This window comes from Entelurus aequoreus, linkage group LG02 (assembly GCF_033978785.1).
Source record: "Entelurus aequoreus isolate RoL-2023_Sb linkage group LG02, RoL_Eaeq_v1.1, whole genome shotgun sequence".
Lineage (NCBI taxonomy): Eukaryota > Metazoa > Chordata > Actinopteri > Syngnathiformes > Syngnathidae > Entelurus > Entelurus aequoreus.
In genome coordinates this window covers 79,816,874-79,837,585 of record NC_084732.1, presented here as the reverse complement: position 1 = coordinate 79,837,585, position 20,712 = coordinate 79,816,874, and the positions used below count along the sequence as shown (strand labels likewise).

At 36.9% G+C, this 20,712-nt stretch overlaps 1 protein-coding gene across 2 annotated transcripts in view; it reads left to right on the top strand.

Annotated features, from left to right (window-relative positions):
• The window catches only part of LOC133664595 (leucine-rich repeat-containing protein 4C-like), a 165,093-nt gene that overhangs the window by 122,303 nt on the left and 22,078 nt on the right, over positions 1-20,712 (top strand). The window contains exon 1 of one of the 2 annotated variants that reach the window (XM_062069350.1): positions 13,929-14,164. The exons of the other annotated variant lie outside the window; for it this stretch is intronic. The gene's annotated coding sequence lies outside the window, so the exon portion shown is untranslated. Of the gene's footprint in view, positions 1-13,928; positions 14,165-20,712 lie in introns of those variants that run through there. 2 annotated transcript variants of the gene reach the window in all.

The window sequence follows — 20,712 nt, the reverse complement described above, 5'->3', positions numbered from 1 at the left end:
TGCAAGTTAAAACTCTACTATGCAAAGCAAAAGCCATTTATCAACAACACCCACTGGGCCCGAGCTTGACCTTTCCCAGCTGCACTCGGGCGAAAGGTAGAGTACATTATTTCTTCAGGTTATATTATTTATTTACTTATTTATTTGTTATGCTCTGTTAATTAATTTCTGAAAATTCTGAATCGATTTAATCAAAAACAATAAGAATCGCAATTCGGATGTGCATTTTTTTAGTTGCCAGAAGTAAATTTGTTTGTATTTATGTATTTATTTATTTTTAAAGTCCTTGCACTGGAGTGATTTTTGTAACTTTTAGGGATCAATGATTATAACTGAGTATAGTTTTGGTTATAGGCCTTTTTGTGAAAGATATCACTATGATTTAATCTAAAGTTGAAAATATCAAATGCATATCTATACATTTCAAGTCAGTATAGACCCAATTAGTAATAATAAATTCATTAATTTCTCTGCTCTATAATATACAATTTGGTCAGGGCACAAACTGTTTTGGATAACGACAGATATCATTTCACATCATGATAAATATTCACTGATATTTTGAGCCAGTTGAAGAAACTGTATAAGCAAACGGTGCTCCCTTTGGACATTCACTATTTTAATGATTGTTAAATGCACTTATTTATTTTTGAAAAGGCAGCAAACACATTTGATTGACTGACACACAGCAACAATCACTAACATCGTGACATAAACAGGAAGCCCGTTTTGCAAACTGAAAATGTGTTTGTGTAGCTGTCAAGGGTTGTAAGCCTTGTTGCGTAACTGATGTTATTTTACAGTAAACAACTCAACTCTCTTAGGGTAAATTGTATAATCGTCTGATGCGGTTGAGCTTTTAAGTTTTTAAATGCAGTTTACTTTTGCGTATGCCACAGGTAACATAATTATACCTAAAGTGTGCACTTATAGTCTCACAGGTGCATGCATCGAGGCTTTTGTGGAGGCAGAAAGCAAAAATGGATGTTTATTTTCTCCCCCCAAGTTAGGTCGACTATTATGGGTGAAGCCCAATAGCATTTTTCTTACATTTCATCGTGGATATATATTTTGGAGAGCCAACATATTGAAGTACTGAAACTAGTGATGTTCCGATCCCGACCATCCGGGCTGATATTTCCCTTCTTTACCAAATCTTTACCGTAGCTATGTTCCTGTCACTAGGTTTCCATGCACTTAATTAGTCTGATTTCTCAAATAGTTCATTTTTTGGTATTTTCACACCTACGTGTCCATGCGCACTCTCTAATGGGACTATTGGTCATATGGGGGAGCGCTTGGGTACTGTGGCCAAACAGCTCAATTTTTGTTTCATCTGACATCACATGGACAAAGATAAGACTTTCTGGAGGAAAGTTCTGTGGTTAGATGAAACAAAAATTGATCTGTTTGGCCACAAAACCCAGCAATATGTTTGGAGGAGAAAATGTGATGCCTTTAATCCCAGGAACACCATGACTACCGTCAAGCATGGTGGTGGTAGTATTATGCTTTGGGCCTGTTTTGCTGCCAATGGAACTGGTGCTTTACAGAGAGTAAATGGGACAATGAAAAGGGAGGATTACCTCCAAATTCTTCAGGACAACCTAAAATCATCAACCCGGAAGTTGGGTCTTGGGCGCAGTTGGGCGTTCCAACAGGACAGTGACCCCAAACACACGTCGAAAGTGGTAAAGGAATGGCTAAATCAGGCTAGAATTAAGGTTTTAGAATGGCCTTCCCAAAGTCCTGAGTTAAACGTGTGGACAATGCTGAAGAAACAAGTCCATGTCAGAAAACCAACACATTTAGCTGAGCTGCACCATTTTGTCAAGAGGAGTGGTCAAAAATTCAACCAGAAGCTTGCCAGAAGCTTGTGGATGGCTACCAAAATCGCCTTATTGCAGTGAAACTTGCCAAGGGACATGTAACCAAATATTAACATTGCTGTATGTATACTTTTGACCCAGCAGATTTGATCACATTTTCAGTAGACCCATATTCAATTCATAAAAGAACCAAACTTCATGAAAGTTTTTTGTGACCAACAAGTATGTGCTCCAATCACTCTATCACAAAAAAATAAGTAGAAATTATTAGAAAGTCAAGACAGTCATGACATTATGTTCTTTACAAGTGTATGTACATTTTTGACCACGACTGTACATGTAAATAAAGAATGTGGGATTTACAATATTAACTATGACTGATAAAACACTGTATATTGACAACATCTGAACGTCACACCCCCTCTTGATCGACATTTTACAATCAAGCCAAACGCAACAAAAATGCAACAAACACAGCAAAATAGGAACGTGAAGGGTAAAAAAAACAAAAAAAAACACCTACAATTTGATACATCTGATGCATCACTACGCTTTAGAACTTTCTTGTAAAAATCTGTGACTTAGATTACCATAGTAACTAGTATATCATGCAAAAGTGCAGCATCCAACCATTGAAATACTTTGTATAGTTCAAGACTTACGGTCATGTGAAAACATCACTGCACATCATAATGGCAGCTACAGTCCATCTTAAAGATATAAAACAATTATTTGGGAGTGTCCGGCGGGCCAGATTGAAAAGCTTCATGGCCCCGGGCCTTAATTTGCCCAGACATGCTGTAGATTGATGGAAGGAGTTTAAAATCTGAAGGAAAAGACTGATACTGTTCTAGAGGAAGGTTGCTATTGTTCTGGACTATCTTGCCTGTTGTGTAGAAAGTGAGTCAGTTGCCTTGCACAAATGCAGCGTGAAGAGGTTTGTGTATGATTTATTATTCGCCTTTAATATTCCTGCTTCATTCTATTTCACCCCAGTAAACTCACCAAAACGTCACCTTGGAGTTATTGAGTCTGTTTAGCTGATTGGGGAGCTGGCTTCCGCAGCTAGCGGGTCCATGACGATGACTTCTGTTTTGTTTGAGCAGCCGTTTTACTGCCGTGTTACAGACAAGGTTTAGAAAAAAATAAGGTACCGTATTTTCCGGATTATAAGGCGCACTGCCGATGAATGGTCTATTTTTGATCTTTTTTCATATAAAGGGCGCACCGGATTGTAGGGCGCATTAAAGGAGTCACATTGTTATTTTTTTTTTCTAAATGGAAAACACTTCCTTGTGGTCTACATAACATGTAATGGTGGTTCTTTGGTCAAAATGTCGCATGGATTATGTTTTACAGATCATCTTCAAGCCGCTTTCTGACAGTCGCTTCCGGATGTGCCGTTTTGTGGGCGGTCTGATTTACGTGACTCACCTTCGACAGCGTCTTCTCCCCGTCATCTTTGTTGTAGCGGTGTAGCGTGCAAGGACGGGGGTGGAAGAAGTGTCAAAAGATGGAGCTAACTGTTTTAATGACATTCAGACTTTACTTAAATCAATAACGGAGCAGCATCTACACATCCGGAAACAATGTGTCCCGTGAAATAACGTCCGACCGGAACTCTCTATTAACTAAAGTTCCTTGGGTGAATAATGTAAACTCACTACACCGGTTTGTTTTAGCGCTTTCATGGTGTGTTTACTGACAGATATAAGTAAGAACTTTACACTACTTTATATTAGAAATGGCAACAGCGGAGGATGAATGCCACACAACAAGAACATAGAGAAAAAGAAGAAGCTTATCGACTACGGTGCAATTTTTCAGGACTTATGCAGATCCCAAATAAAGATCAGCAGGTACCAGAAGGTAAGAAAAGTTGTTTTTGCATAATATTGCGAAACAAAACGCCAGATAATATCTCTTACCTTATACACACACCATAATGTATGTTGACGCACATCAAACGGTGCAGCCTACACTTATCTATTATATTTGACTGCCATCTACTGGTCACACTTATCATTACACCATGTACCGCATAACATTGCGGTACATGGTGGGTAAGCTCAACCAAACTTATTCCTTACATTAGGCGCACAGGGTTACAAAGCGCTCTGTCGAGTTTTGAGGGGAAAAAAAGGATTTTAGGTGCGCCTTATAGTTCGGAATACACATTTACAGAATATTTCTGTGTAAATGACTAATTTCAAAACGTATATATCTGCGGCTTATATGTGTGGCTAATGTATGGAAAAATATTTTTTCCCCTAAAAGTTTGTGGTTGCGGCTTATGTAGTATGTGTGCTCTGTAGTCCGGAAAATACGGTAAATAGTTGGGGTTTTGGCACCAGCCGTACTTGCCAACCCTCCCGATTTTCCCGGAAACTCCCGAATTTCAGTGCCCCTCCCGATAATCTCCCGGGGCAACCATTCTCCCGAATATTTTGGAAAACCTTGTTTTTGATTGATTGATTGAAACTTGTATTAGTAGATTGCACAGTACAGTACATATTCCGTACAATTGACCACTAAATGGTATCACGCGAATACGTTTTTCAACTTGTTTAAGTCGGGGTCCACGTTAATCAATTCATGGTAAAGTTACATTGTTTAATGCATCCAGTGGGGCAGTCCCATGTTGGCATTTTTTTCCATAACTTGAGTTGATTTATTTTGGAAAACCTTGTTACATTGTTTAATGCATCCAGCGGGGCATCACGACAAAATTAGGCATAATAATGTGTTAATTCCACGACTGTGTATATCGGTATCGGCTGGTATCGGAATCGGTAATTCAGAGTTGGACAATATCGGATATCGGCAAAAAAGCCGTTATCGGACATCTCTAATTTTGAGGGACGGCATGGCAATAGATCACAAAAATGACCAATGGAAGAATGTTGGACATAACAAGAATATTCTTTATAATCAACCAACGTAATCCTATTTAGTGCACAACACCGCGCTGTTTTGACATTGCGGTGTGAACAATCGTGCGAGACCCAAGCCTTAAAAGCCTACTGAAATGATTTTTTTTTATTTAAAAAGGGGATAGCAGATCCATTCTATGTGTCATACTTGATCATTTCACGATATTGCCATATTTTTGCTGAAAGGATTTAGTAGAGAATATCGACGATAAAGTTCGCAACTTTTGGTCGCTGATAAAAAAAAGCCTTGCCTGTACCGGAAGTAGCGTGACGTCACAGGTTGAAGGGCTCCTCACATTTCCCCATTGTTTACACCAGCAGCGAGAGCGATTCGGACCGAGAAAGCGACGATTACCCCATTAATTTGAGCCAGGATGAAAGATTCGTGGATGAGGACGTGAGAGTGAAGGAATAGAGTGCAGTGCACGACGTATCTTTTTTCGCTCTGACCGTAACTTAGGTACAAGGGCGCATTGGATTCCACACTTTCTCCTTTTTCTATTGTGGATCACGGATTTGTATTTTAAACCACCTCCGATACTATATCCTCTTGAAAATGAGAGTCGAGAACGCGAAATCTACATTCACAGTGACTTTTATCTCCACGACAATACATCGGCGAAGCACTTTAGCTACGGAGCTAATGTGATAGCATCGGGCTTAACTGCAGATAGAAACAAAAGAAATAAACCCCTGACTGGAAGGATAGACAGAAAATCAACAATACTATTAAACCATGGACCTGTAACTACAAGGTTAATGCTTTCCAGCCTGGCAAAGCTTAACAATGCTGTTGCTAACAACGCCATTGAAGCTAACTTAGCTACGGGACCTCACAGAGCTATGCTAAAAACATTAGCTATCCACCTACGCCAGCCAGCCCTCATCTGCTCATCAACACCCGTGCTCACCTGCGTTCCAGCGATCGACGGAGCGACGAAGGACTTCAACCGATCATCGGTGCGGTCGGCGGCTAGCGTCGGATAGCGCGTCTGCTATCCAAGTCAAAGTCCTCCTGGTTGTGTTGCTGCAGCCAGCCGCTAATACACCGATCCCACCTACAACTTTCTTCTTTGCAGTCTTCATTGTTCATTAAACAAATTGCAAAAGATTCACCAACACAGATGTCCAGAATACTGTGGAATTTTGCGATGAAAACAGAGCTTTTTGTATTGGATTCAATGGTGTCCGAATACTTCCGGTTCAACCATTGACGTCACGCGCATACGTCATCATACATAGACGTTTCCAACCGGAAGTTTCGCGGGAAATTTAAAATTGCACTTTATAAGTTAACCCGGCCGTATTTGGCATGTGTTGCAATGTTAAGATTTCATCATTGATATATAAACTATCAGACTGCGTGGTCGGTAGTAGTGGGTTTCAGTAGGCCTTTAAATTGTCATTCTGAATGCTGCAAAGACGTCCTAATTCCAGGGGTGTCGGCAGCATATGACAAGCGCTAAAGACTGCGGCACATGCTATATGGTGACATCTTCTGGCAGTATTTTCTCACCCCCCGTCCCCGTGTGCACGCCAACGCCCCAGAGACCAACCTCTTCCATTCAGTCAATTTGCAAACTGGAATAACTTGACAAGAATAGCTGTGACTGAGCACGGCGAGAGCCCTCGGCGCTTTGCAGGGAGAGGCGCTCTGCCAAGACCGGGCCATTGACGCTTCGTGGCGATTGTGTCGTCTTGCGTGCGACGCTATTGAATGACTGCGTCTCAGCCTTTTAGAGCCACTACCATTGCAGCACGAGGACACCACACCTGCTGTTTGTTCCGAGTACGTCTAAAATTAAAAATGCATTTAGGACCGGAATTGTTACCTCGAGTGAATAAACCCCGCGGGAAAACGTCACGTCGACTGTCTGATCAAAAGTTATGAAGCAGGACCAGCAACGTGTTGCAATATATCAACATTGTTATTGTACCTCATCCCTACTTCCAGTTCCTGTCTACCGCGCTAAGCCTTCTGGGTGATGTGGTACACAAAAATGTACTTACTGGTTTACATATTTTAATTTAACCTTTATCCATCCAGGGCAGGGGGTGTCAACCCAAAATGTGGAAAGAGCCACATCGGACCAAAAATACACCCCAAAAAAATCTGTCTGGAGCCGCAAAAAATTAAAAGTCTTATATAACAATGATGTAAGTGTCTTTATTAGATATATTAGCATACTATCAACATTACATTACTTTAAAAGTCTTATATAAGTGTTATAATGAAGGCAACACATGATGTAAGTGTCTATATTAGCTATAATAGCCTACTATCAAAATGACTTTAAAAGTCTCATATAAGGGTTATAATGAAGGCAACACATGATGTTATATTAGCCTACTATCAAAAGTACTTTAAAAGTCTTATATAAGGGTTAAAATGAAGGCAACACATAATGTAAGTGTCTATATTAGCTATATTAGCCTACTATCAAAATGACTTTAAAAGTCTTACATAAGTGCTATAATGAAGGCAACACATGATGTAACTGTCTGTATCTTTATTAGATATATTAGCCTACTATCAAAAGTACTTTGAAAGTCTTATATATGTGTTATAATGAAGGCAACACTTCATGTGGGTGTCTATATTAGCTATATGAGCCTACTATCAAAATGACTTTAAAAGTCTTATATAAGTGTTATAATGAAGGCAACACGTGGTGTAAGTGTCTATATTAGCTATATTAGCCTACTATCAAAATGACTTTAAAGTCTTATATAAGGGTTATAATGAAGGCAACCCATGATGTAAGTGTCTATATTAGCTATATTAGCCTACTATCAAAATTACTTTAAAAAGTCTTATATAAGGGTTATAATGAAGGCAACACATGATGTAACTATCTTTATTAGATATATTAGCCTACTATCAAAATGACTTTAAAAGTCTTATATATGTGTTATAATGAAGGCAACACTTGATGTAAGTGTCTATATTAGCTATATTAGCCTACTATCAAAATTACTTTAAAAAGTCTTATATAAGGGTTATAATGAAGGCAACACATGATGTAACTGTCTTTATTAGATATATTAGCCTACTATCAAAATGACTTTAAAAGTCTTATATATGTGTTATAATGAAGGCAACACTTGATGTAAGTGTCTATATTAGCTATATTAGCCTACTATCAAAATTACTTTAAAAGTCTTATATCAGTGTTATAATGAAGGCAACACATGATGTAAATGTCTATATTAGCCTACTATCAAAATGACTACTATCAAAATGACTTTACAGTATTTGTTTTCCTTTTTTTTTGGTAGAAATTCTGTTCTTGTTAAGATTAAGGTTAAAAGGACCACTTAAAACATGGATAAAAAATTCATAAAATCCCAAATGTATTCAATATTTTAAAAAATAAATACGCCTCCAAAAATCACAACTCTTGCCGCAACTTTTGGAAAAGGCTGCCAGACATTTTAGGCCACAACTATCACAAATAAAGCATCCTAAAGTAGCCCAAAACTGATTAACCCCTAAAAGCCCCGGTGCGCCAAATGGTCCAAAATATACACAATAGTAGGCTAATATAGCTAATATAGACACTTACATCATGTGTTGCCTTTTGGTTGCATTTCCGACCTTTTGCTCAACACTATTTCATTATTTCGGGAACATCCTGCACCCCTCTTGGGTCCAATTCCGTCCTTGTGGATACTTAACAAAAACGGACTAGAGTTAGAGTTGGGATAAAAACCTCAGCAATACCTACATTTTTGTCTTACAAAGACATAATCGTACCTAAAGTTTTCCCATAAGAAATAATGTAAATCCGACTAATATGTCACACCCAAAACTATTTACACAAATCATTTTAAAGCATTTATAGTTTTATATGTAAAACATGAATAACATAAATACATATAAATGACTGTGTTCGGTATAAGATGAGTAAAACATCGATACAGTATTTGTTTTCCTCTTTTTTGTTGAAATTCTGTTCTTTTTTAGTTAAAAGGATCACTTAAAATATTGATAACTAATTCATAAAATCCCAAATTCATTCAATGTTTTAGACAAAAAAGCTTCCAAACATCGAAACTCTTGCCGAAACCTTCTGAAAAGGCTGCCAGACTTAACTAAAGGTCCCAAAGTACCCCAAAACGGATTAACCCCTAAAAGCCCCGGTGCGTCAAATGGTCCAAAATATACACAAATGTCCCTTTTGGTTGCATTTCGGACTATTTAGTTATTTTGGGAACTTCCTGCACCCCTCCAGGGTCCAATTCCGACCTTGTGGATACTTAAAAAAACGTTTTTTTTGATAACAACTCGGTTTTTGTCCAACAAAGACCGAATCGTTAATAATATAAATCCAACTAATCCCTTCTAGACACCTGAAAATATTTACACAAAACACATTTTAAAGCATTTATAGTTTTATATGTAAAACATAATAAATATAAATACATAAAAATGACTAATGAATTGGACAAATTAATCATTTAACATTTTTGGGCAATGAGCAGAGGGAGAGAAGCATAGTGTTTCTCACATTCTTTATAAAAGTGCTAGCACTCACTACTTTCTTTGGCCCCGTGGTGGCTTATTTTGCAGTCGTATTAAATAACAAAAATCACAGAGACTCGGGCTGTAATTGTGTTCGTTCGCAAGGAAATATGGAGTCAAAGGAAAAATTCCGGGTGCAGGCACTTTTTGTAACGCTCTGTTTTGATCATGAGTTGCATTTTCATCCCAATATAAAATCTATCTAATAATCAATATGGGTGGAGGAGGGTCAGTATGTTGCACCCATCCTGGGAAAAGGAAAGCAACAGAATGGTTTAGTGACACCCATCAAGTGATAATTCAATTCCTAATCAGATATTACCTTATGCTGCTTCCATTATGTTAATTGCATGCGCTAAATAATCGTCCAGAGACCTCCATGTTGGAATGCTCTCTGCTGAGGCACTGCCGGCTCGCTGCAAAGGGATTAAGAGGAGATGAGGGCGCACTTGGTATTCGTGTCACTTGTTTAGCCCACCGCTTTGAGTGTAGGTGCAAAGCAGCCGAGGAAGTCTCGGTGAGTGGTCGCACAAACATGGATTTACTCTCTGACTGCCATTGCTGGGATTTGGGGATTAAAGAAAAAAATATTACAATTTACTCCCATGTGGCTGCGGTGCATCACCTCCATCGTGGCACTGCAGGCTGGTATCATGCAATAATAATAGAAATACATGCGAAAAGTGGTGTTCTATAAATAGTAAATAACCCCCATATTTGTAGGTCGTCGGGTCGCCTTAGGGCCGCGCATTAGAAAATCAAAGGATTCGGGGGCCATTTGTATACATTTCATTTTCCAAGAAACAAAAAAAAGTAGTTACTGTATGTCAGATTCGTTTTTGATAGCGGTGCACGATAAATACCAAACATATAATTACCAGTAAATTATGACGTCGTACAGATAAATCCGATAACATAAAGACATTGCTCTGATGAAGCGAAATTACCCATTGCTGCACTGCGAAAAGTCAGTGTTCAAAAACAAGAAAAAAAAATACAAAAATGAGGGGTATTTTATTTGAACTAAGCAAAATTATCTGCCAATAGAACAAGAAAATTCTGCTTGTCAAGACTTTCCAAAACAAGTAAAATTAGCTAACCTCAATGAACCCAAAATACCTTAAAATAAGTATATTCTCACTAATAACAAGTGCACTTTTCTTGGTAGAAAAAAAAAGAGACCTTTTTGCTCAATATGTTGAAAAATATTCTTAAATTAAGTAAATGCTAGTGCCATTATCTTGACGTAATGATATGCATACATGATGATCTTTTTTTTCTATGCTTAAAGTAAGAAATTATTACTTAAAAAAAATAGTTTTATACTTGTGAGTGTTGATGACACAGCTTTGCAACAGTTGATATTCTAGTTTAAAGCATGTTTTACTCAATATAGGTCATCGAATCTCAGCAACAAGCTGTAATATCTTACTGAGATCATTTAGGACAGGGGTCGGCAACCCAAAATGTTGAAAGAGCCATATTGGAGCAAAAATACAAAAACAAATCTGTCTGGAGCCACAACAAATTAAAAGCCATATTACATACAGATAGTTTGTCATGGGATATACATTGAATTGAGATGACTTAAAGGAAACTAAATGAGCTCAAATATAGCTACAGATGAGGCATAATGATGCAATATGTACATATAGCTAGCCTAAATAGCATGTTAGCATCGATTAGCTTGCAGTCATGCAGTGACCAAATATGTCTGATTAGCACTCCACACAGGTCAATAACATCAACAAAACTCTCCTTTTTGCATTCACGCACAACGTTAAAAGTGTTGCCTTTTATTATAACACTTATATAAGACTTTAAAGTCATTTTGATAGTAGGCTAATATAGTTAATATAGACACTTACATCATGTGTTGCCTTCATTGTAACACTTATATAAGACTTTCAAGTAATTTTGATAGTAAGCTAATATAGCTAATATAGACACTTACATCATGTGTTGCCTTTTATTATAACACTTATATAAGACTTTAAAGTCATTTTGATAGTAGGCTAATATAGCTAATATAGACACTTACACCATGTGTTGCCTTCATTATAACACGTATATAAGAATTTAAAGTCATTTTGATAGTAGGCTAATATAGACACTTACATCATGTGTTGCCTTCATTATAACACTTATATAAGACTTTAGTCATTTTGATAGTAGGCTAATATAGCTAATATAGACACTTACAACATGTGTTGCCTTCATTATAACACTTATATAAGAATTTTAAAGTCATTTTAATAGTAGACTAATATATATTACATACAGATAGTTTGTCATGGGATATACATTGAATTGAGATGACTTAAAGGAAACTAAATGAGCTCAAATATAGCTACAGGTGAGGCATAATGATGCAATATGTACATATAGCTAGCCTAAATAGCATGTTAGCATCGATTAGCTTGCAGTCATGCAGTGACCAAATATGTCTGATTAGCACTCCACACAAGTCAATAACATCAACAAAACTCACCTTTTTGCATTCACGCACAACGTTAAAAGTTTGGTGGACAAAATTAGACAGAAAAAGAGGTGGCATAAAACACGTCCTAGAAAGTCGGAGAAAGTTATATGGGGCAGGGCCGACATCCGGGCAACTGAGCTACATACGGGTTCTTCGAGCCATAGCAACCAGACTGGCGTTGAAAACAAACCGTTGCCATTACTCTTTAACCTGTCGACCTACGCTGATTAAACCCGTCATTCTGCCTCCAAAATGCCGAAAAACTGTGTTGTTTTTGGTTGTGCTAACCACAACCGGAAACAGGGAAAACAAAGGTCGTATTTTGTTCTGCCAAAGCGTGATAAAAGCCCACAGAGACGAGACAAATAGCTCGCAGCTTTACACCGGGAAAACGAGGACGGTTCTCACTGGAGTCCCCCAAAGTCCCTGGTCGTGTGTTCGGATCACTTCGTTTCTGGTAAATATAAGGAACAAAAATCCACATTCTTAACCACAACTTGGCTATACCGTCCGTGCTAACGTTGTACTTGTTGAATTTGTACCTTATAACGTTCGACAGCTGAAGTTGTTGTTGTACAAAAATAACATGCGGTATATACTATATAGTCTATAGCCTGTATAGGCTATTTTCGAAAACCGGTTTCGTTTAAATTTGAATCGGCTTTCTATAGATATGAAATAATATACCTGCTGCGCTTGTGAGGTAGACATATAGATTTCCAAATTCCATGTCCGGCCATTGTGTAGGATTATCAGTCCACGCATCTGCTGGAAGGCGGTAAGGGCAGTCGTTCAATCCAACTACAGAACATTTTAACTCGTATCTTAACCTAGCCTCACTGGAAAGACTATTTACATAATCATATGCCATTTAGAACAGTTTAAAATAGCGTGAAACCTCGTTAAATGCTTTTTCTGTCAATGCTGTGTTCGCTGTGAGCTGGTTTGTTTTCAACGAATTCAATATGGCGACCGGCTGCTAGGGGATTGGTAGGCGGAAGTGACGTAGGTCCGCCCTCGCCCATATATGGAAACAAACTAAGGTGAGTTCAAGGACCGCCAAAATTAGTAGGACAAAACGGCGCTCGCCAAATACTCGAATCAGTGAAGCATGTTTAATACAAACAGTGTGCTTTATAACAATAAGGGAGGTTTGTGTCATGTTTGTCCTCCTACAGAAACCATATTAAAACAAATTTTTATTTTTTTTTTCCCCCTCATCTTTTTCCATTTTTCATACATTTTTAAAAAAGCTTCAGAGAGCCACTAGGGCGGCGCTAAAGAGCCGTGGGTTGCCGACCCCTGATTTAGGACCAAAACCCTTAAAACAAGTAAAACACTCTAATATAAAATCTGCTTAGTGAGAAGAAGTATCTTATCAGACAGAAAATAAACAAATATCACCCTTATTTGAGATATTTAATCTTACTTAGATTTCAGTTTTTGCAGTGTGCTGCTCTAGATCAGTGTTTTTCAACCTTTTTTGAGCCAAGGCACATTTTTTTGCATTAAAAAAAAAATACGGAGGCACACCACCAGCAGAAAAGGTTAAAAAAAAAATGAAAGTCCACCCGGTTGTCGTGCCTTATTTTGAGTTTGTGTCACGTGAGGGTTGCAACTTACCGCGGGGTCGTTCCTCCCAGATGCAGACGGACAACTCCGGACGACAGCGTGAGGTAGGAGGTGGTTTATTGTCCATGTCAAGAAAACAAGAATAAACAGAAAAGCGGGCCGATAGCATGGGAAGCTATGGCGAAGCTTAGCGCAGGAACAAGAATCAAGAATCACAGGAATAACCAAAGGTAACTTGTTGCGTGACGAGCAACGCGAATAAATAGCTCTCTGATTAGTGGTCGATAGCAGGTGAGCGTACCGACCACTAACCCGAGGCAGGTGAACCCAATTAATCCCCATGGAAACCAAAACAATTCCAGAGGTGCACAAAACAGGAACTAAGGGAGTCCAAAACTAACAGAACATAACTAACCAAAACATGATGAGTTTGTTGTTGTTTCCTGTGTGCAGTGCTGTAGTTCCTGCCTTGCGCTCTTATTTTGGTGACTCTTCCTGTTTTGTTGGTGTTCTCCTGTAGCAGCTTCACGCCTTCCTTTGAGTGCTTTGATTGATTGACTTGAAACTTTTATTAGTAGATTGCACAGTACAGTACATATTCCGTACAATTGACCACTAAATGGTAACACCGGAATACGTTTTTCAACTTGTTTAAGTCGGAGTCCACGTTAACTAATTTGTGGCGCTATTCCCCGCACCTGCTTTGTTTTCGCAATCAAGACTATTTAAGTTGTGTGTACGCTATTCTTCTTTGTGGGGACATTGTTGATTGCCATGTCATGTACGGATGTACTTTGTGGACGCCGTCTCTGCTCCACACTCTGTAAGTTTTTGCTGTCGTCCAGCATTCTGTTTTTGTTTACTTTACAGCCAGTTCAGTTTTACTTTTGTTTTGCATAGCCATCCACCACCGCTGCTGCTCACTGCTCTCCTCACCTCCCAGGGGGTGATCAAGGGTGATGGGTCAAATGCAGAGAATAATTTCGCCACACCTCGTGTGTGTGTGACAATCATTGGTACTTTAACTTTAAATACTTGAGACCTCCGAATTCGGGAGATGAGGGGGGGGCGGCGGGGTTGGAGGGGATGGGGTTTGGTGGTAGCGGGGGGTGTATATTGTAGCGTCCCGGACGAGTTAGTGCTGCTAGGGATTCTGGGTATTTGTTCTGTTGTGTTTATGTGGTGTTACGGTGCGGATGTTCTCCCGAAAAGTGTGTGTCATTCTTGTTTGGTGTGTGTTCACAGTGTGGCGCATATTTGTAACAGTGTTAAAGTTGTTTATACGGTCACCCTCAGTGTGACCTGTATGGATGTTGACCAAGTATGCGTTGCATTCACTTATGTGTGTGTAAAAGCCGCATATAATATGTGACTGGGCCGGCACGCTGTTTGTATGGAGGAAAAGCGGACGTGACGAAAGGCAGTGCCTTTAAGGCACGCCCCCAATATTGTTGTCCGGGTGGAAATCAGGAGAAATTCGGGAGAATGGTTGCCCCGGGAGATTTTCGGGAGGGGCACTGAAATTCGGGAGTCTCCCGGGAAAATCGGGAGGGTGCCTTTTCCTAGAGGGACTTGCCTTTTGTTCATTTTTGGTTTAAGTGTGACATACCTTTCTACCTGCACGCAGCCTCCCGCTGTGCTCTGCATATCGGGATCACGACAAACCATCCTCGGCGCGTTCCGACTTCTACAAAGCAATGGACTACCTGCTGCCACCTACTGATATGAAGTATTACATGGTTACCCTACACAGCACAAGCACTAGACAACGGCACATTATTGTAATTATTGATTGGCGCCGCCATAGTGGCTCCCTGGACCTCGTTCAGAGATGTGTGAAAATGGAAAAAGATGAAGAAAAAAATCCATTTTTTGTTTTAATATATTTTCTGTAGGAGAACAAACATGACACAAACCTTCCGTTTTGTAATACTAATTTCAGCGATCCTTGAACTCGTCATAGTTTGTTTACATGTACAACTTTCTGCGATGCTGCCATTCTCTCATTTTGTCCACCAAACATTTTATGCTGTGCGTGAATGCACAAAGGTGAGCTTTGTTAGTTTTATTAATTTGCCGTAGTGCTTATCGGGCATATTTGGTCAATCTATGACCGCAAGCTAATCGATGCTAACACGCTAAATAGGCTAGCTGTATGTACATATTGCATCATTATGCCTCGTTTGTAGGTATATTTTAGCACATTAAATTTCCTTTACTTATGTCGACTGTGTATTTAATTTATATTTGCATGTCTCATGACACATTATCTGTATGTAAAATTGGCTGCATGTCTCATAGTTGTTTGTGTGCCATGTTGTTCCAGACCACAGCAAACTTTACCCAGCTTGCAAAGATTGTAATAAATCCATTAGAAGAAGACAGTCTGCCGTTTCCTCAAACTTGGCCACACACATCTATACCTTTGGCCATTCTGAGCCAATAATTTCCCGAAGTTATCTCATCCTGTGAGAAGTCTCCATTTTATTAATGATTTCCAATGTTGCAAAAATGTGTAGAATAAAAATTTAAAGACAACATTTCTGTCAACGAAGATTTGCGTCAACCTTTGATAGTAGGCTAATATAGCTAATATAGACACTTAAACCATGTGTTGCCTTCGTTATAACACTTATATAAGACTTTAAAGTCATTTTGATAGTAGGCTAATATAGCTAATATAGACACTTACAGCATGTGTTGCCTTCATTATAACACTTACATAAGACTTTAAAGTCATTTTGATAGTAGGCTAATATAGTTAATATAGACACTTACAACATGTGTTGCCTTCATTATAACTCTTATATAATAATTTTAAAGTCATTTTGATAGTAGGCTATTATAGCTAATATAAACACTTACATCATGTGTAGCCTTCATTATAACACTTACATAAGACTTTAAAGTCATATTAATAGTAGGCTAATATAGCTAATATAGACACTTACAACATGTGTTGACTTCATTATAACACTTATATAAGAATTTCAAAGTCATTTTGATAGTAGGCTAATACAGCTAATATAGACACTTAAACCATGTGTTGCCTTCATTATAACACGTATATAAGAATTTAAAGTCATTTTGATAGTAGGCTTATATAGACACTTACATCCTGTGTTGCCTTCATTATAACACTTATATAAGACTTTAGTCATTTTGATAGTCGGCTAATATAGCTAATATAGACACTTACATCATGTGTTGCCTTTATTATAACACTTATATAAGACTATCAAATTAATTTTGATAGTAGGCTAATATAGCTGATATAGACACTTGTATCATGTGTTGCCTTCATTATAACACTTATATAAGACTTTCAAATTAATTTTGATAGTAGGCTAATATAGCTAATATAGACACGTATATCATGTGTTGCCTTCATTATAACACTTATATAAGAATTTAAAGTCATTTTGATGGTAGGCTAACATAGCTAATATAGACACTTACATCATGTGTTGCCTTTTATTATAACACTTATATAAGACTTTAAAGTCATTTTGATAGTAGGCTAATATAGTTAATATAGACACTTACATCATGTGTTGCCTTCATTGTAACACTTATATAAGATTTTCAAGTAATTTTGATAGTAAGCTAATATAGCTAATATAGACACTTACATCATGTGTTGCCTTCATTATAACACGTATATAAGACTTTAAAGTCATTTTAATAGTAGGCTAATATAGCTATTATAGACACTTACAACATGTGTTGCCTTCATTATAACACTTATATAACAATTTCAAAGTCATTTTGATAGTAGGCTAATATAGCTAATATAGACACTTAAACCATGTGTTGCCTTCATTATAACATGTATATAAGACTTTAAAGTAATTTTGATAGTAGGCTAATATAGCTAATATAGACACGTACAACATGTGTTGACTTCATTATAACACTTATGTAAGAATTTCAAAGTCATTTTGATAGTAGGCTAATACAGCTAATATAGACACTTAAACCATGTGTTGCCTTAATTATAACACGTATATAAGAATTTAAAGTCATTTTGATAGTAGGCTTATATAGACACTTACATCCTGTGTTGCCTTCATTATAACACTTATATAAGACTTTAGTCATTTTGATAGTCGGCTAATATAGTTAATATAGACACTTACATCATGTGTTGCCTTTATTATAACACTTATATAAGACTATCAAATTAATTTTGATAGTAGGCTAATATAGCTGATATAGACACTTATATCATGTGTTGCCTTCATTATAACACTTATATAAGACTTTCAAATTAATTTTGACAGTAGGCTAATATAGCTAATATAGACACTTATATCATGTGTTGCCTTCATTATAACACTTATATAAGAATTTAAAGTCATTTTGATGGTAGGCTAACATAGCTAATATAGACACTTACATCATGTGTTGCCTTTTATTATAACACTTATATAAGACTTTAAAGTCATTTTGATAGTAGGCTGATATAGCTAATATAGACACTTACATCATGTGTTGCCTTTTATTATAACACTTATATAAGACTTTAAAGTCATTTTGATAGTAGGCTAATATAGTTAATATAGACACTTAGATCATGTGTTGCCTTCATTGTAACACTTATATAAGACTTTCAAGTAATTTTGATAGTAAGCTAATATAGCTAATATAGACACTTACATCATGTGTTGCCTTTTATTATAACACTTATATAAGACTTTAAAGTCATTTTGAGAGTAGGCTAATATAGCTAATATAGACACTTACACCATGTGTTGCCTTCATTATAACACTTATATAAGAATTTAAAGTCATTTTGATAGTAGGCTAATATAGACACTTACATCATGTGTTGCCTTCATTATAACACTTATATAAGACTTTCAAATTATTTTTGATAGTAGGCTAATATAGCTAATATAGACACTTAAACCATGTGTTGCCTTCATTATAACACTTATATAAGACTTTAAAGTCATTTTGATAGTAGGCTAATATAGCTAATATAGACACTTACAGCATGTGTTGCCTTCATTATAACACTTACATAAGACTTTAAAGTAATTTTGATAGTAGGCTAATATAGTTAATATAGACACTTACAACATGTGTTGCCTTCATTATAACTCTTATATAATAATTTTAAAGTCATTTTGATAGTAGGCTATTATAGCTAAAAAAACACTTACATCATGTGTTGCCTTCATTATAACACTTACATAAGACTTTAAAGTCATATTAATAGTAGGCTAATATAGCTAATATAGACACTTACAACATGTGTTGACTTCATTATAACACTTATATAAGAATTTCAAAGTCATTTTGATAGTAGGCTAATACAGCTAATATAGACACTTAAACCATGTGTTGCCTTCATTATAACACGTATATAAGAATTTAAAGTCATTTTGAGAGTAGGCTTATATAGACACTTACATCCTGTGTTGCCTTCATTATAACACTTATATAAGACTTTAGTCATTTTGATAGTCGGCTAATATAGCTAATATAGACACTTACATCATGTGTTGCCTTTATTATAACACTTATATAAGACTATCAAATTAATTTTGATAGTAGGCTAATATAGCTGATATAGACACTTATATCATGTGTTGCCTTCATTATAACACTTATATAAGACTTTCAAATTAATTTTGATAGTAGGCTAATATAGCTAATATAGACACGTATATCATGTGTTGCCTTCATTATAACACTTATATAAGAATTTAAAGTCATTTTGATGGTAGGCTAACATAGCTAATATAGACACTTACATCATGTGTTGCCTTTTATTATAACACTTATATAAGACTTTAAAGTCATTTTGATAGTAGGCTAATATAGTTAATATAGACACTTACATCATGTGTTGCCTTCATTGTAACACTTATATAAGACTTTCAAGTAATTTTGATAGTAAGCTAATATAGCTAATATAGACACTTACATCATGTGTTGCCTTCATTATAACACGTATATAAGACTTTAAAGTCATTTTAATAGTAGGCTAATATAGCTATTATAGACACTTACAACATGTGTTGCCTTCATTATAACACTTATATAAGAATTTCAAAGTCATTTTGATAGTAGGCTAATATAGCTAATATAGACACTTAAACCATGTGTTGCCTTCATTATAACATGTATATAAGACTTTAAAGTAATTTTGATAGTAGGCTAATATAGCTAATATAGACACGTACAACATGTGTTGACTTCATTATAACACTTATATAAGAATTTCAAAGTCATTTTGATAGTAGGCTTATATAGACACTTACATCCTGTGTTGCCTTCATTATAACACTTATATAAGACTTTAGTCATTTTGATAGTCGGCTAATATAGTTAATATAGACACTTACATCATGTGTTGCCTTTATTATAACACTTATATAAGACTATCAAATTAATTTTGATAGTAGGCTAATATAGCTGATATAGACACTTATATCATGTGTTGCCTTCATTATAACACTTATATAAGACTTTCAAATTAATTTTGATAGTAGGCTAATACAGCTAATATAGACACTTACACCTTGTGTTGCCTTCATTATAACACTTATGTAAGACTTTTAATTTTTTGCGGCTCCAGACATATTTTTGATGGTCCAATTTGGCTCTTTCAACATGTTGGGTTGCCGACCCCTGCTTTAGAAGAAATAGAACCGGCACAGATTAAAGCAAGGTGTCGCTTCATAGGTCATAGTGCTGTGTTTGCTTCACTGCTTGATGTACAGTAATACAACAATGTACTGTGACCGGTAATAAATGTGTGTTTTTGGTCCTTAATCCTCACAGACAATCGTCACTTTGACCATAATTACAAAGGGCACTTTGATCGCTCCCAATTGAAGTGCCTTTTTTAATCTAATCTCCTCCGTCGTGTCGACCGAAAGTGAAACCAGCCATCTCAAATTGGGATCGTTTTCATTATGATGACTATGCCACCTGGGAGAGCTTCTGCCCCCGGAGGGGACACGGCTGGGGTTGAACTCGGGTCAGAAGGTCAACTGTTGTACCTTCTTGCACATATTTCACCGTGAGGAGTTCCCTTTCCTAAAGCTCGGTGTAAAAGGCGAACAAAGCGTTATCTCGTTCATAGATTAGCAGAGGTATTTCTTTCCCGGGGCCCATGAACATGACAAATCGGGTGAAATATATCAAACTGCGACGGCAATTATGTCCGGTTTTGAGTGTAAAGTAGTGTTCTACTGGAGAACCTAAAACTCTTTTTTTAAATTGTTGCACAGGGACCTTGGGTCCAAACATTATTTAAATTTATATTTTACTGAGCGGGCACATGCCCAAAGCATCGTACCTGAAAATATCAAGAGTGTTTCATTTTAAGTACTTGCATAAAGTGTGCAAAAAGAT